The sequence below is a fragment of the Nuphar pumila genome, chromosome 15, assembly GCF_984573655.1.
Source record: "Nuphar pumila chromosome 15, dmNupPumi1.hap1.1, whole genome shotgun sequence".
NCBI lineage: Eukaryota > Viridiplantae > Streptophyta > Magnoliopsida > Nymphaeales > Nymphaeaceae > Nuphar > Nuphar pumila.
The window spans coordinates 76,320,368-76,326,354 of record NC_143263.1 but is presented as its reverse complement, the minus strand read 5'-3'; the positions used below and the strand labels follow the sequence as shown (position 1 = coordinate 76,326,354).

The 5,987-nt window shown below is 36.8% G+C and overlaps 1 pseudogene; it reads right to left on the bottom strand.

Moving 5' to 3' along the window:
- Positions 1–1,065: 1,065 nt before the first annotated feature.
- Positions 1,066–3,243, bottom strand: LOC149815659 (farnesoic acid carboxyl-O-methyltransferase pseudogene; annotated as a pseudogene).
- Positions 3,244–5,987: the final 2,744 nt, after the last annotated feature.

The window sequence follows — 5,987 nt, the reverse complement described above, 5'->3', positions numbered from 1 at the left end:
GTACTACCTTTGAAAAAAATGGTATATATTTTGCATATCCACCCACCCAATTTTTGTTGAATTTGGAGGGCATTTCTGATCATTTTACCCTTCCCCTAAAACATGATCTAGCGAAACTAAGATTCGCCTATATAACAATAGCAAAACTCAGTTTTCCCACAAAACTGATGAATCTTAATTGTAAGACTTTTTTTACAACTAATTTTCTTTCACTCCATCCCCATCACCACCACTTCTCCACCATCAATATTATCATCACCACTTTTTTACCCACCCCATCATTCCCTATCATCACCACCACTTCACCAAAACCATCACCATCATCAATTTGTTGATATTAATGGTGATGGATAGTGGTGGTGATAATTGTGGAGAAGTGGTGGGGCTGATGGAGGCGAAGTGGAAGAAAAGAGGTAGCTCTAAAGAAAAAAATAGGTCTCACAATAGAGATTTGTCAGTTCTGAGGCAAAATTGTGTTTTGCTATTTTGATATTTTTATATATAGGCGAATCTTAGTTTTTCTGGTGAAAGTAGAGTTTTGCTGAAACTGTGTTTCGTTAAATTCGTGTTTTAGTGGAAGCTCTAAATCATTGAAAGTGCCCTTAAGTTGATCAGCAGAAATTGAGTGAGCGGTACCATTGTTTTCTGGGATAATATACTAATTTTTTAGTTTTTTTGTTAGGCTAAGAGAAAATCTCCCCCCCCCCCAGTTGTTGCCTTCTTTCGCCTGTTTGCTTCTTTATTTTTTTGCTTGGTAGTACTGCTATGTCTATGTCTCTTTCCCCTACATGTTGCTCATGTATGATTCTCCATCATTAAAAACAAATGAAAAAAGAAATGAAAAAGTTTGCACCATATGCATTTTGTCTTCAAGTAAATATATGAGCCCGCTAATTTTGTCATTTATATTGCATCTTATTCAACAATTTCTTCCCCAGATAAACACGCATGCATAGACACATAAATGAACCCTCAAAAACCCAGTTTGCATATTTCAGTAATTGAGTCTCTCTGTCTCTCTCTCTCTCTCTATATATATATATAGAGAGAGAGAGATGGTGGGTTCTAAGAATGTGGTTTCCGTTGCAAAACAAAGAAGACAGTTGGGGGAGGTAAAGGCATGGAAGGAAGAGTCGTGAAATGTTGGTAAACTTTGCTTGGAAACCTTTGAAATAACTCCTCCACGATGCCATCACCAAAGTGGTCACTCACCATCTTCTCAAATACGGCCCTGGCGGAAATGCCAACGTACCTTGCTAGCTCCTCAAGATTTGGCTCAGACCCTTGATCCCCACCTCCTTTCAACCCCCACCCTTGATCGACATATTGTGCCACGTGGATGCTGAAGCACCCGTTCATCCCTACCACCTCTTTAAACTCGTCAATACTTGGAGCATATAATGGCACTTGGAATGAGTCTATCTCCTCTTCTTTCACCTTACCCTTTTATCACAGAAGCACAAATTGATTTAATATCAGTATATAGTGCATGGTCAAGCAGACTGACTTTTCAATCATTAATAGCAACTTGATTTATGACCTTATGGCTTTTTCATAGTGTATAGGAATTCTACATTTATACTCGGAAAATTGCTTTGGGCCAGGTTGTCTCTTAAATTTGCATAATAATTCGCTCTTCTGAGGGAATCAAAGGGAATTGGCAGAGCAAGGAGTTTGAATCCAACTCCCATCCCCAATTCTGTCCTAGCTTTCCTTTCATAATTCTCATGTTGGCATTTTTCTTAGGACAGAGTTTTGGGCCTCTCCAATGTGGTACAATAATCCAGGGTGCTATAGAGGGCATGCTGTGGTCCGTTGTACCAAGGTCAAGCACCTTGCAACTCCACTAATTCTCAATTTCCCTACTCCCCAATTACACGTAGAATGGAGGGAAATGAGCAAAGACTAGTAATAAGTTGACGAATAAAGTATCTAATGGACTAAGGCTGACCGTGCAAAGTGAATTATTTGGGGGCTTGATATTAAAATGAAACATGCAATTATGTGGGAACGTACCTCGTGAACAAATTCTCTAAGAATAGGCTCAAGATAAGCGAACCACAAATCACGTCGTGCTGCATCCGGTGGCATCCATTCATGGCGACACAAAAATAGTAGAACCAATAATCCACCATGCACGAGTTCCTCAGCCCTTGCATTGAGAAATGCTGCCATGTCAGCCCTAAATTGTGCCAAGTAAGCAATTACAGTGTCGGGCTCCCCACCATAACAATGCACCCTTCCCTTGTTGGCTACACCATCTGGGGCCTTAGAGAGAAAATGGAGGGCTAATGAAGAATTGAAATAGTTGATTGAGGCCCGGGGAAATAGTCGCGAGTAAAATGATCTGGGCACTCCTGCTGCTAAGTATCGTCGTTCCGGGGGTAGGGAACTAAAAAGCACATTGAAATCATTTCCAATTTGATCATTGAAGAAGACTTGGATCTCTGATGCTTCTCCTTGATGGCATGCTAACTTCTTGAGCTTGATCAAAACTGCATCAATGACTGTTTGTACGGCAACAAATGTGTTGGATCCAACTGTACATCCTAAATCGACGATTCGGATTATGCCTTCTTCAATTGGGACATCAAATTTGTCATGGATTGCTTCCACTATCATCTCCTTTACACTCATATACCTGCTTCTCTGTAAGTAGTATTAGAAATGTTAGGGTAGCTTTATCATATTGTAATGGTAAAATTTCATCATGCCTTAAAGAGGGAGTTTGAATGCAAATTGAGACAGAGAACTCGGTAACTGCCATCACCACCGTCCACTGTGTAAAGAGTGAGACACCATAATGGTGTCATAACTCAAATTTGGCTTCTCTTATTAGCCTCTTAGAATGCATTGGCTATGTCAAGACTATATGCTTGATGACCAAGAACGTCTTACCAGCCAAATGAGCTAGAATAATTCATATTCTTGGCCAAGCATAATAAAAATTAGGATAGGTACATTAAGCCAATCAAGCCAGGTTAAGTTCCACCAGACCCACCCAACCTATTCTCCTAACTGCTGGGGTTTCCCGCACATCCCCAGATTGTCAAGGGGTTCAATTGCGAGCCCAAAGCCTAGACATGCATGAACACTAGATGAGTAATCCAAGGTAAGGCCTTTCATGCCTGACAATTTAGTACATGACCTAAGAGGTGTACTACATACTTGATAGTTTGAGTTGTGCATGTAGCTGCTGTGGCCATGGCCACCAACCATAGGAAGTGCTGCTCCCTTGCCCATCTTCAACAGGATAGTTTGAGTTTTATGCGACTCAATTTGTTTTGCTTAAGATATGGATGAGTTGAGTGCATTTTGTTGAGCCACATTTATAGAGCCCCGGTCTATTCACTCGCGTCCTCGTGTAACTCATGGTTCGTGACGCATATTTGATATCCTTTTTGTTGACTGGTTGGCAGGTCAGTACTGGTTGCTCATTTAAAAGTGATTCTGATTCACCACGTGATTCACGATCACATGGGGTCTCTACCAAATATAAAATGGTAACCTGTGAGAAACTGAATCTCATTTGCCTTTGCAAAGGAGAATCACTTTCTAATTTGTGCGAGATTCAGATTCACTTGATTCTGAGCCACCGGCAGCCCTGCCTGTTTCTGCTGAAAACCAAATAGAAGAAGAGGAAGGAGGGGTGGGGAACCCTTGCCTCCCTACTCTGATTTGTGCTTTGAGGTCATTTTCTTGTTTTTCTTTTTTGGTATATATATATTTTCTTTATATAGACAAAATGGGTTAGGGGTGCACAACTAACTGAGCTACCTCAACCTCATATCTGTGAAAGTAAATGACCAGAGCTTGTACACAAGTCCATGCTCAATCTATGTAAATGAGCCGAGCTTGGTCAAGCCGCTAAACTCTATCAAGCTTGATTAAGGTCGTTAAAAATAGTATATATAAAATATGTCTGCCAAAATAAAGATAAAAGATAGAGTTTCCCTAATGGGTAGTGTAATATCCAAAAAATTTCAATGTTTAATAAGTTATGAAAATCAAGTTTTTATGAAGTCTGTATATTATTCGAAATCTAAAAATTCTGATTTAAATAATTATTGGATCCAAATATTGATCTGGACTCATATCCAAACTTTTGACACATCCAGATATTATCTAAACAAAAAAAAATTCAAAGTCTACATTTTAAGGATATATTAGTAAATAATTAAAATTTTAAGGGTAAAATGATAATTTGCCATTTCATTGGCATATTAAGGTAAATTTCTCAACCATATAAAGGTAGAATGGTAATTTTTATGTTAGGGGTATTTTCTAAAAATTAATAAAATTATTAGGGGTAAAATACTAATTTTCCACCCTAGTGGCAAGTTTAGGTAAATTCTTAAACCATAAAAGGGTAAAAAGGTCATTTTTTTAACCCAAGTGGCAATCGAGTTATGTGGAATCAAACCAGAGCTAATTTAGTAAAATATAAATAGGATTAAAATGATTTAACAAATAATATTAAAATAATCCTAAACCATTAAATTTGATGGTTTGGGCCATTGGTTTTAAAAGTGCGCCCAACAAAATCATCGAATTCGACTGTTCTCAGCCCATGATTTTGGGAGGGAAAGGAAAAGCCTCCCCTCTCCCATTCTCTTTAATAGGCACATAAGGGTGTGTGGGCCCCAAGGGGTGTGTGGGCCCCATGGAGAGGTGGCACCTCCTTTGAGAGCTATAAATAGCCCCCACCCCCTTCCCTCTAAACCTAGTCCTTCTCTCACTTTCTCTCTCTAGCTTCCTCTCACTCCTAAATTCCCTCATTCTCTCTCTAACCCCAGCCTCTTCCCTCTAAAAGATCTAACCCAAACCTCCGTCAATTTTTTTATTTCTTCTACCAGAACTCTCTGAGCCCCTTGCCTCTATCCAACTACGGTTATCGATTTCTCAAAAGAGTGTCGATGATTCAGAATCGACTTTTTGAGTTTAGTTAGCAGAGGTTCTGCTCAATTAGACAAAATTTCTAAAATCCTATCATGGAAGCGCTGCTTGAATTTCTATAAATTAGGTAAGTGCTTGTATTGCTCGTTTAGACCCTAGTGTATGCACGTAGAATCTCATATTCCTTCTCTGAACCCTTAAGATTTCTTTTTGGATTTAAATTAATACAATTTTTCTAAAATTTAATCCAATTTCACTTCTACACAAGTGATGTTCTGTTAAAAATTTTATATATATTTTTTAAATTTCTAACTATTTTAATAGTAGTTATGTCAAATATTTCAAAAAAAAACAAATTTCTATAAAGTAAATTTTGTTAAAAAAATTAAAACCCTTTTCAGACATTCGAGTTATTTTTCAGATAAAAACTTTTCTTAAAATTTTTATGATGAAAAGTCATATCAAAATTTTTATAACTCGAAATCAAGTTCAGGACCCTTTTCAAATATTTGAGTCATTACAGAGGAAACTCTGTAAAAAAATTTATAACAATAGGTTAATTTCAAATAGATTTTAGATTTTTTTATATAAATTAAATAAAGGTACTTAAAATGATTTTTTATTTGAAAAACTGCAGCTTGAAAATTTATAGAAAAATATAATCTAATAGAATGAAAATTCCTACCAGAATAATACCATCAATGGCCATTTTGCCCTACTTTGATACACCAATTACTATGTAAAAATTAATGTAAGTTATTCTATCAAAAGCTTATAATTTAAAATGTTAAATATATTTTAGATATTTGTATGAGAATTATAAATGTAAATTTATGTTAGCTGGAACAACTGCATACCCTGATCCATGTTCACATACTTTGAACCATGATTATATATATTAAATTTTGTTTGCATATATCAATTCAGGTTAGTTTGCTTCATTACTTGTTTTAACGATTATTGTTCAATAATGAAATTAAGGTTTGATGAAACCCTGTGGGCTTTGAATTAAAATGCTTGAAATTATTATTTATGAAGTGAATTATTTTGGCAAGACTATGGCCAAGGTTTGCGCAACTTTGTTGCCATGA